Source organism: Triticum urartu, chromosome 2A (assembly GCF_056163025.1).
Source record: "Triticum urartu cultivar PI428250 chromosome 2A, HENAU_Tu73, whole genome shotgun sequence".
Taxonomy (NCBI): domain Eukaryota; kingdom Viridiplantae; phylum Streptophyta; class Magnoliopsida; order Poales; family Poaceae; genus Triticum; species Triticum urartu.
In genome coordinates, this window is record NC_141874.1 from 68,970,211 (window position 1) to 68,983,190 (window position 12,980).

The following is a 12,980-nucleotide window of genomic DNA, read 5'->3' on the forward strand; positions in this document are numbered from 1 at the left end:
CAGTTCGCTGTTGGTTTTCTTCCTAGCGCTGATGCCTAGTTTTAGTACCCCTAAAAAAGTCTGAGTTGTACTTTCTTCTTTTCCTTTGTTGGTTTTTTTTTGAGTTGGTGCTAGATTTTTCTCTCTTATTTTAATTTTTTCCTCTTTCTCCATTGTTATTTTTTCCTCTTTTCACTCTTCATCCTTTTCCATTAAAGAAAACCATTTCCTTATGTGTGTATGATTTTTTTTTTCAAATATGAGGTGAACTTTTAAGACATAGTGGACATTTTTTATTACATGGTGAAATGTATTTTTAATACATGGTTAAATAATTCTAAATACACAATGAACATTTTTAATACACTATGAACATTTTTTAACAGAGTGGACATTTGTTTTAATGTACAGTGAACACTTTTAAATATGCAATGAACATTTAAATACATAGTGAACAACCTTTTTAATACCGCTAGCAATATGAGGGCAGGGGTCCACTCAAGATGGGTCACGATCGCGTCCCAACGAGCGAACCCTGAGCACCAAGGACCTCAAGACACCCCCTAGTGCCAGCCCCCGCGAAGGTGATGGGTCCCCTCACTGGCGCCCGGAGTAGGTGGCCAACTTCCAGTAGGCTCATACAACCTTGTGGACTGCTAAGAGGAGACGGTACTCCCTCCGTAAAGAAATATAAGAGTATTTAGATTACTACTTTAGTGATCTAAACACTCTTATATTTCTTTACAGTGGGAGTACTATTATGACGATCATGATGCATGGAGTGAGTGGAGTGTTTTAACCCTTGGCCGAACAATTTAGGAGTTGCATTGTAGCTCCAATGGGGCTATGATCATCCGTCGGCAAATAAACATTGGACAATATTTAATACATGATGAACACTTCTAAATACACGCAAAACATTTATGAAAATACACTAGAACAAGAAATTTAAATATGATGAACCATCTTTAAAAAGTGTTTGTGCATCCTATATATCAAAATAGTTCTTGCTCACTACCTCTATTATCTTTAGCATGCACATATGTCACCTCATTCAAAGGTCCACAACAACATGCATGGCAATGTCTTCGTTATTAGCTGATTTCAACACATCTCATCCCATCACACATGCCACCTCATCAAAGATCCACTCAACATACATGGCATTTTTCTTTCATTATATTATGTCACTTATATTCAAATATTTTTTGACTACACAATAATCAAATACTACAATATATACTCCCTCCGCCCCAAAATAAGTGACTCAACTTTGTACTAACATTATACTCCCTCCGGTCCTTTTTAGTCTGCATATAAGTTTTTTCCGAAGTCAAAGTATCTCTATTTGACCAAATTTATTGAAAAATATATCAACAATCACAATGCCAAATCAATATTGTTAGATTCATTACAAAATGTAGTTTCATGGAATATATATTTGGTATTGTAGATGTTCATATTTTTTAATATATATTTGATCAAACTTTGTATAGTTTGACTTGACAGAAATCTAATATGCGAAGTAAAAAAGGACCGGAGGGAGTACTAAAGTTAGTGCAAAGTCGAGTCACTTAATTTGGGACGATGGGAGTAATATTTAGTTTTATTTTTAGTTTATATATTATTAATTCAACTATGCATGTTTCATACAATCAAATTATTGAAATATATTGCAGAGATTAACGCATGGAGTATCCTCTAGTTTATATATATGTAAGTCCAAACTTTTTAAAAAATACTCATGTAATTTCGAAAAAATATATTCATTCAACAAGCAAGTGTTCACATATATTAAAAAATAATTATCTATTATGCTTAAATAAAACGGACTAGAAACCAGACAACAGCAAAGAAAAAACGTGCGAACTCAAAGTAATTAACGCTTGTGAAGCAGCAACAACGTTGAACTGGCGGCCCTTGACGGTGCAGTGTGCGTCACTGCTTCTATATAACGCCAAAAGCGTGATATAGGAGGAGACCTCCGCTCCGGCGCCTAAGGCGCAAACTGGAGAGCCAGAGCTCACGCGCGGTTGCTCGCAGGCTCAGTCTCCCGCAGGCCGCAGCCAACTGTCTTATCCTCGGTCGCTTGCAAGTTTTTCTTAACACAATATAGACGAGCGGATGCTTATATATACGCATATATGATTACCTCTATAAATGCATGCGCGCACGTGCTATGCCTGTAAGTATCTCTGAGAGACTGAGCCGGCATTTTATTTTAAAATTGTCGAAGTCGCTACTGATGCCTTCGTAGTCGACATGACCATCTTCTCCCACTGAATGAGATTGAGCATGCACGTTTTTTTCCTTACTCATAGGGCGCTCGTTATAGGTTGGTACATAGATTCTTTTATCCTTGGGAGCATGTGTGAAAAAACAAACTAGTTTTAAAAAAGCTCGGCTATGTTATTCTATAATTTAAACATTCATGATGTTTTAGGAAAACCATGAATTTGGGGGGATTTTTTTTAAAAAGTCATGAATTTCGAAATTTCACATTTTTTTGGAAAAAAATCTTGAATTTGATATGTTCATGAATTTGAAAAACTATTTTCAATTTTAGAAATCTCATGAATATGAAAAAGGTTTATGAATTTGAAAAGGTCATGAGTTCTAAAAAACTCATGAAATTTTCAAAATCATTAATTTGAAAAATGTTCATGGATTTTATTTTTTTTATAAAAGTTTTAAAAAAGGAAAAATAAAAAGAACTGAAAGCTGAAAATAAGAAAAACATAATAACCAACCATTGCTTCTAGAAACTATCCAAAACTGTTGAAAGCTTGCAACTTCCGAAAAACAGAAGCAGTTCAAAGCTATATTGGGCCGAGCCATGCACCGGTATAACGTTAGCGTTCACCGGATGTGCGCCCGTACCAAAACACTTCGTAACTGGCATAATAAGCACCTAATATGATCTTCACAACTTTTATGTTTTTCGCCATCGTCTAGTGATCATCATAGTTTTGTGAGAATAAATTTCCTCTCATTCTTTTGGCGGTGTCATGAGAATTGAGAGTTTTCTGTCCTCGCAGATCCGATTATTCAGATCTGATGAGTTTATATTGTTGTGTCATGCCTTTTTTTTTTTTGTTGTTCTGATTCTTTGTGGAGATGAAATCTTTTATCGACACCATGATGAAGATACAGTGATTCATGACCTGCACTTCTAGGAGATCATCCCCTGCCCAAGTACGTTCATCGATCAAGGCATTTCATCTTTTTGGATGGACGACTCAAGGCGCTTTCAGAAACCAGGTAATGTTCGTGCATGTGAAAGAGTGACAACATCGTTGCTCCAGTCCAATTACAACCTTTTTACCGAAGTTTTTGGAGTATTTATTCGAGCAGAGATTGACGCCGTGAAGAAGGTGTTTTCAAGAGATTTCATTGTAATTTTTAGTCATAGGAGTTACTTTGTATTTTCTTGAATCTTAGGTTCAAATCAGTGTACCTGCAATTGTTATGAGTATGAATAAAGGTACAAATGTTTTTTAAAAATATATAAAAAGTAAGCACCTAATAGGATTTGCCATAGGATGTCAGGAGCAACATATAGAGGGTACCCTCTGGTTTTGGATGCGAGCGGGCACCCGGGGGCGCACGGTGGTGCCCCCAGCTGCCGCCACATGTTGTGCACGGGCGCACCCATGAAAGCACTTTTTTTCTTCTTCTGCATGTGTTTTTGTTTTTTGGATTTTGCTTGTTTTTTCTTATTTTTTTTGTTTTCCTGGTGTGAAGCATATTTATGCTTCTTGGAAAGTGAACAGTATATATGTGCTTCACGGTGAAGCATAACTGTACTTTCGCGTAAAGCACAACTGTGCTTCCCGAAAAAAAGACGCAAGATATGCTTTCGATTTTTTTGTTTCTGATTTTTTTTTCTAGTTTCGAGTTCTGTTTGATTTTCATTTTTTTGGTTATCGGTTTTTTACGAGGACTACAGTTCGTCACACTTATTAACTAGTGATCTAATTTTGAAAATATTGACAAGATAAACACAACGGTGAAAATGGTTTGTGATTTAGACAAACGGTTCAAGAGAAAAGAATATTTTTGGAAAATGAATCTACAAATAAAAGCACAAAACATCCTGATTGTGACAAGTGTCGCAAATGCAGCGTACTACTTCTCACCATAAAAGAAGGTGGAAGTGACCTTTGTAAAGAGCACCCCTTAATTAGGGATTTCGTAGGAGATCTCCTTGTCCGCGTAATCAGTGTGAAGCGCCACCATACTCCCTCCAAAAGTACCAAATGCCTTTTTTTTGCGGAAATCATCAGATGTGTTATAAAAGTTCACTGGAAGTACAAAACATTTTTAACATAATAAAAAATTATATCAAGATTCCAAGACCATCGAATAAACACTACTGCCAGTAGAACGAGTCGCCGACGCGCCGCTGTCACAGCCCCCCTACCAGAATCGGGCTGACCTTCTCGGTGACAGCCGGGATGTCTTCGTGCATGTGCACCTAAGGACCAGCGCCGTGAAGCCACAATCGTCGCTATTGAACCCTTGCATAGATTTGAAGAATCTGGCACCAAATCTGGCCATATCACGAGAAGCCCTAACATGATTCAATGCCGGAGCTTCGTCGACGACATCCAAAGGGACGAAGTCGAGGAGGACCTGAGCCTGGAAGACATACTCAAAGAAGAAGCACCGTCGTCCGCCTGAGTGACACACCTGCGAGGACTAACAAATGTCAACCTAAACTACTAACTAGAGTGGAGGCACCAAGATTCCCCTTCTCTCCATCGGCCGCCGGAGCGGCAAGCAGAGGGAGGCGAATCCACGGGCTCACAGATGAAGTCTGGAGGGAAGAGTCGTTTGCCATAGCTGTCTAGGGTTAGGGTTAAGGACCAAATGCCTTCTTTCCTCGTGTCTACTTTTATTTTTCTCTTCTCCTATTCAAACTAGCCTCTATTTGTTTTACTCTCGATTTCAATTCATAGGATATCTGGAGGATTTAAACTCTTAGAAATTCATTTTATATATGTCCTTTGATTCGTATTCTTGGGAATTTTTTTTCCTGAAAATTGCATTTGCAGTATGTTTTAGATGAAAATTTCCACTATGACTTTACTTCAAAGGATTGCCCCTTTTTCTTTCTTTTTTTGTTTGCATGGTTTCAAAGGACTGCCTACAAGTGTAGATTGCTCGTGCAAATCCTCTCTTCCTCACTTGTTGGATGCTTGGGTCGTTGCTTTATAATATAAAGCGGGGAAAAACCCTTTTTCTTAATCCTATCTTCATCGGGCGAATAGTCATGCATGGTACCATACATTACCAGACAATCATGGGGCTCTCACTGACTAAATGACACACGGCCGGCACAAGCTCGGCATTGGCCACTCATTGCGACGGCTGAAAGATCGATCAGAGGCGGCAATCGAGCCAAACGACTCGGTTTGAATTCCTCAGTTGCTTCCGAAAGCGGCCACAAGATAACCACTTGCCGGCGGCCGGCCTCACGGGTGCCACCCTGAAACCGACGTGTGCCCAACCCACGCATGCACGCTCACCCGTAGTGCCACGCACACTAGCTAGCTCTCCTTCCATTCGTATATAGCTGCAGTTTGCCGGCGTGAATGGCGATAGGTCGATCCTTGGATCCATACGGCCCAGACAGGATCACCGGACGTCGCTGGTCGCCTTCCGCTCTCCGTTGAAAACTCAGCAGGAAGCTGCTGATTGGCATCCGATGAGAGGACGAAGCTACTGCTATTCATACGAAAATCCAAATACGTACAGATCAGGAACACCAAATACAAATAGGCCTACGGGGTTACAGCAAGAGGTGTATGGAATTTTCGAGACTGAAAAGTTGAACACATACGCACAATTGTTCGACCAGAAGCTCACGCACGGCTCAATTTTCAGAAGAAATATTAGCACTAGCATTTAGAAAGAAAGAGCTGATAAGTTCAGACTTGACAGATACCTGAATACATTCAGAATAGTTAACGTACCAAGTGGCCATATGTGCCAAGTAGCAGACGATGGAGGAGCCCCTTTTTGTTGCTGCGCGCGATATCACTGCCGCACTCACTATCCACCAGTCACGAGAGGATAATTCTATTTTTGACAAGATCTGACCCTTTTCGCGTCATGCCAACCGGGCCGTCGTCGTCGGTCGTTGCTGCTTCTGTCTGCTCCCGTGGAAAATTTAAGAACCGAAGAACGAGCAGGGCCGCGTGCTGAAAACGATCGGATTATGAATCCATGCATGCATGTTTGGTGCGAGATCGTCCTCCGTCGCCGTTGTTGAACGGATGGATTGTTCTGCAATGTTTGCATTTGCAAAGTGACAAAAAATATATTTTGAAACAGTTCTGCCAACTGATTATTGGAAAATGTAGTCGGCCGGCCAGCTGTGGCGACGGGTTTAGGGTTTGAAACTCGTTAAACTAGCGACACTCACTAACAAGCGTTACCCTATTTTGGTTAAGCTACGAAGTGTTGCATCCTGTGGGATGAGAGTCAGCCATTGGATCGGCAGGAGGGATAGTCACCGCTTGGGACGACAACCTCATGTCTTGCACTAAAATGGTTGCTAGCTCTTTTGCGTTAACCTGCTGGTTTGAGTCGCGTGCCGATGACCTCTTTTTTGCGGTCACAAACGTGTACGGCCCTTGCGACCACGCTTTGAAACCCACGTTCTTGCAATCGCTCATTGATCTTAAGACTGACATTTCCTGCCCCTGAACCATCATTGGTTTGAAAAAGGGTTTCCCCCCGCTTTATATTATAAAGTCATCGACCAAGCATCCAACATTGGACCATCATTGATGACTTCAACATCACGCTTCGGCCATCCGACAAATCCACCTCTCACTTCAATATGCCTGAAACGCATCTCTTCTCCTCAACCATAAATACTCTTCAGCTTCAGGACCTTCCTCTTCTCGATCGGCGCTACACCTGGTCAAACCAGCAGGAGGTGCCCATCCTCGTTCGGTTGGACCGGGCGCTCGCAAATGTGGCATGGGCTACAAAATTTCCGGACACCCCCCTTTCTTCAATCACCAAGACAACCTCCAACCACGTCCCTATTCGCTTATCGGCTACAACATCTATTCCTAAGTCTATGGTTTTCCGTCTGGATCGCTCAATCCTAAATGCTCCCCTCTTCAAGGAAAAGGTGGTTACTAACTGGAAAGTGTGGGCCCCCGCCATGCCCACCTGGGCTCTGCTGGCATGCTATCCTTAAAAATTAAACGTACGAGGGACATGGCCAAGAAGTGGATGTCCAACCGCCGATCTCCCAGGATCCTTGCCCTTAACTGTCACACCACTATTAATTTTCTTGATAAACTCGAGGAGGCCAGACCGCTGTCCCAGCTTGAAGCTGATCTCCGTATCGCCGTTAAGCTCTCTCTTCACCGACACAACGCTACCATTGCTGCTTATTGGAGGCAGCGGGCAAAAATTAAGGACTGCATTGTAGGAGATGAAAACTCGGCCTACCTGCATATTTGTGCGTTGGCTCGGCAGCGGAAAATCAAATTCAATCTCTCACCCATAATGGCATTACTTACTATGCGCATTCCGACAAGGAGGCTATTCTCCTTTAATTTTTCAAAAACCTGGTGGGTGTGAGCTCCCCCGTATCTACCTCTTTCGACCTCGACAACTTGCTGCTTCCTTCCTCTTTAAACACAGCCTAGACTACTGACCTCTCGAAACACTTTACCATGGACGAAATCAAAGATGCCCTTTGGGCCATGAAAGACGATGCCAATCCTGGCCGGATGGTTTTGGCCCAGCTTTCTTCAAATCCAATTGGGACCTAGTCAAAATGGACCTTCTAAATCTGCTAAATGATTTTCATGGCGGATCTCCAGCGCCTGAGCACTGCACACATCGTGCTTCTGCCCAAAAAAGTGGACGCGTCTAAACCTGAAAACTACCGCCCGGTTTCTCTCCAAAACTGCTCAGTCAAGCTGGCTTTGAAGTGCCTCTCTATACAGGCACAACCACTGATTGGTCAACTCATTCATTGTGAACAAACTGGTTTCATTAGGGGACGCGGGATTGTGGAAAATTTTGTCCATGCTTCTGACATCGTTCAAACATGCTTCAAGCGGCGGCTGCCGGCAATTGTTCTCAAACTCGATTTCCACAAGGCCTTGATTCGGTATCTTGGATAGCCCTTGCCAAGATCCTACGTGCCAAAGGGTTCCCGCCAATTTGGTGCCGCTGGGTTCAAAGTTTGAACACATCTGCCAGCTCTGCTGTTTTATTAAACGGTAAGCTTGGACCCTGGTTTCAGTGCCACCAAGGACTGAGGCAAGGAGACTCCCTCTCACCCTATCTCTTCATCATTGTGGCTGATGTCCTTAAACGACTTATTATCCAAGCTTCTGACAATGGGCTTCTTTCTCACCCAATTGCCAACGATATTCCATGCACTGTCTTACAGTATGCCGACGACACGTTAATTGTCATACCACCTGATGCTTCTCAACTCCTGACTCTCAAACATATCCTACATCAATTTTCCGAAGCAACTAGCCTCACTATCAATTTTCACAAAAGCACATTCACTCCGATCCATGTGGACCCTGATCTCTCGGCTAGCCTAGCAGCAATCCTGGGATGCCCGATTGCATCCTCCCACCAATCTTACTTGGGGCTTTCTCTTTCCACCCACAAACTTAACCTCAAAGATTTATTCTTCATCATTGACAAAGTTGATCGTCGCTTAGCTGGTTGGAGGGGCCTTCTTCTATCTCTAGCTGGAAGAGCTATTCTGGTTCGATCTGTTCTGCGTCCCCTGCCAATCTACGCCATGAGTGTCCTTCTCCTCCCTGCTGGAACCATCCAGGAAATCGAGAAACGTTGCAAGGCCTTCTTTTGGTCCGGCCAGGAAACGACATCTGGTGGCAATTGTAAGGTTGCCTGAGAAATTGCTTGTGCTCCCTTCGCCAATGGGGGCTTAGCTTTCTCTCTCTACCACACATGAACCTTTGCCTTCTCCTCAAGCACATCTCCAAGTTGCATGACGAGCAATCTTTGGGGGAGACTCCCTACATCGTCTCCAAATACGGCTGGTCGAACACAAATGATGTGGGCATGACAGATACCCTACAGACCCCTATTTGGCGGGACATCATGAAAGGTCTCGATTTCTTCCACGCCACGACTAGGGTGCATATTGGAAATGGAGCTACTTCCTCCTTTTGGCTCGATCTTTGGCTTCCCGACTCCTCCCAAACCCTCGCGCAACAATTCCCTGCCCTGTTTTCCCGCTCCAATCGTGCCCGCACTTTTGTGGCCCATGCTATGGCCTCGAACACCCTAACTTTGGACCTAACCCCTAGTTTGTCCCACGCAGCCGAATGCAACCTTACTGAACTACGCTCTATTTTGGCCACGGTTAACTTGAATATGCAGGTGGCTGATAGAAGAACTACCAGGCGGTTTGGCGGCCGAGGCCTACAGACACGCTCTCCCCGGCCATCTGGAGGAACTATGCACCGAATAAATGCAGAATCTTTCTATGGCTGGCCAACAAAGACCGCCTCTTCACAAATGAGCGGCGTCTCCGGCGGGGCATCGCCACATCAGCTGCATGCCCCTTCTGCAGCCACTGCGGATCCATCGCCCATCTTCTTTTCGGCTGCCAACATCTTGCTCCGCTATGGGCGGCCCTCGACAGTCTCTGCCCCGATGCTCCGCAGGGGATGTTCCAGGCCTGGGATGGAGAATGGAACAACAAAACCAGGTCAACAGTTCTGTTGGCTGTTCTCTGGAATATTTGGAAACGACGGAACGCAAAGGTTTTCCGGAACATGCACCTTGGGCTCCATGATATAGCGAGCTCCGTTGCGGACGATCTTAGACTCTGGTCACATCGCTGTAATAATATGCAAAAACAAATTAGGCTCCGTGATTGGGGCTCCATGTTGTTTCATCTAGGCGGGAGAATATAACCGCAACACAAGATGTAATTTTCCTTCTATGTTTTCTCTTTCGATACCCCATGTACTCTCTAGTGATCTTGGGATATGTACCACCCCTGACGGTTGGCAATAAAGGTTCAGGCAGGCGTAAGCCCGCCGTTGACGCGTCAAAAAAAAGTTTTACAAAGGGAGGACCATGAAGGATGTGTTCGAGTTGCTACATCCTATGGGCTGAATTTTGTCAAATAAATTGAATGGGTGGGTTTAACTATAATGGTATACTAGCACTTAAGATAAAAATCTTTGTTGCGTAAGGTATTAACGAGCTTAACAAGTTATCTTGAAACTTGTTAGCTTGTTTGTTAAGGCTATTAAGTTTAGTGAGCTGAAGACAATGATTGACCATGTTTATTAATAATCGAACTACAAGCTTAACCAGTCGCGCTATCAAGTGCTCATTTTTAACTCAAGAGCTACGGGTTTTTTGGTCCAGCCCTAAATGCAGAGACTGATGTAATTGATATCCCTGTGATATTTATATATTATTTATTAAAAAATGGAAATACATCTCTACCCTGCAATGAATCGGTTATAAACTTGTGATTCCAAGTTTCTAGCAGTCGACATACAGTCAATAAAAGTAGGATAAACACGTGCACGATATACGTCCCTGTAGATTAGTACCGATACTTCCTGCAAAAAAAAAGATTAGTACCGATACACAGTATATTACTTTTGTCTCCACCTGCATATCTCGATCACTCAAATCGGTTCTTGACCCTTCTCGAAGAAATCTAAACTCCCAGACAAATATTTCGCATGGCTGTCTGGCTGGCATGCCCTGCTAACAACCATATGTGTTGAGTGGAAGAACTGGGATTTTCTTTTGCTTATGATTCAGGATATGTTCCAAGTCCAGGTCCCTTACTGCAGCTTATTGGCCATCCCTAATTTACAAACATCTTAAATGCTGGGACTGTTCACTAACCCTAGTATGAATACCATTAGCAGTTGGTAGTCGATGTGTGACAGCAACACTGCATGCACACGGGGCAAAATTCAGGCTTGTTATGTAATCCCTCTGTTCCTAAATACTACTCCCTCCGTCCTATAATGTAAGATATTTTTTAATCTTACATTATGAAACGGGGGAGTATAAGTTTTTTTTAAAGGTTCCATGGATTATATACGAATGTATATAAACATATTTTAATGTGTAGATTTACATGAGTATTTAACAAAAAACTACCACAATTCACGAAACCGTGCCTATAAACTACCATTTTACAAATTTGTGCGAAAAACTACCACTTTTGTTCTAATCTTTGCCTAAAAACTACCAAGTCAAAAAAGTGGCCGATTCGACTCATTTAAGCGTGATTATGACAGGGTTGGCCCACACGTAAGCATTAACATGATAATAATAGTCAACCCCGCTAGATTAACCGTTATGACAGATGGGACCCACGTGTTCACTGGGACATTTCTACAAACACTTTGTATGCGTAGTGTCGCCGGGCCGGCTGTGGGCGAGCTGCCGCCCACCGCCGAGCAAGCTAGCCGCCGCGCTAGCTGGACTCCGCGTCGCCGGGCGAGCTCGCCGGCGACCGCCGCGCTCGAAGCTAGTCTCCGCGCGAGCTTCCATTTCGGGCGAGTTGGCCATGACTGCGTGCTGGCCTCCGCGACCTGGCCATGGCTGCCGCCGCGTGAGCTTCCATTCCAGGCGAGCTGGCCATGGCTGCGCGTTGGCCTCCGCGACTTGGCCATGGCTGCCGCCGCGCTCGAAGCTGGCATTCGCGCCTCTGGCCGAGCTGTCCTGGGTCGTGCCGGCGGTGGGTCCGTGGTCAACACATCTGCATGTTCAGCCACGATTTTATATCAAGGAAACTGGAGCTAGCTAGCAAGTCGATTGGAGTCTGGCTATTAGCTCAATTCGTCTTCCATTGAAAGCCACCGGAGATCTTCATGGGGAATTTTAGAAGAAGATAGGGAATTTTAGAGGAAGAAGGAAGAACTGACATGTGGGCCTCATATGTTAACGGACAAAGTAACGGGGTTGACTCTTTCAGCTCCGACGGGTGGGCCCAGCATGTTATAATCGCGCTTAAACGAGTCGAATCGGCCACTTTTCTGACTTGGTAGTTTTTAGGCAAAGATTAGAACAAAAGTGGTAGTTTTCCGCACAAATTTGTAAAGTGGTAGTTTTTAGGCACGATTCCATGAATTGTGGTAGTTTTTTGTTAAATACTCAGATTTACATATTTTGTCTCTTATTTAAATATCCAAAAAGATTTATATTTAAAAACGTAGGGAGTACGTAGCAAAGTGTCTAGCTGTCTAAACATTTGAGTAATAGGTGTGACCTTGCCTGTATTTCAGGAATTCAGGTGGTGCATTGACAGTACAAAATTCACTCTACCGCCGGGGGTCTAGAAACTAGAAACACAGTGAAATCCATCTTATTTCATTTTGCTTTGTATGTAGTCTTTTATTGAAATCTCTAAAAAGACTTATATTTAGAAACAAAGGGAGTATGGAGCAAAGTGTCTAGCTGTCTAAACATTTGAGTAATAGGTCTGACCTTGCCTGTATTTCAGGTGGTGCATTGACAGTACAAAATTCGCTCTACCGCCGGAGATCTAGAAACTAGAAACACAGTGACATCCATCTTATCTCATTTTGCTTCGTATGTAGTCTTTTATTGAAATCTCTAAAAAGACTTATATTTAGAAACGAAGGGAGTATGGAGCAAAGTGTTTAGCTGTCTAAACATTTGAGTAATAGGTCTGACCTTGCCTGTATTTCAGGTGGTGCATTGACAGTATAAAATTCGCTCTACCGTCGGAGATCTAGAAACTAGAAACACAGTGACATCCATCTTATCTCAGGATGTATGGCTGGAAATATGTTTGCTACAAGTGGTGTATCAGTATCCAGTGATCAATAGCAGTCAGACTTAACTGAGCACTTTGTCAAAAATAAATAAATTAAAATTGGTTATTGGACTATTAACTGACGGATGGGTACATGCAGTCAATTGAAGAAGGATAAACACATACTAGTACATCTGTATCTTTAAAAATCATG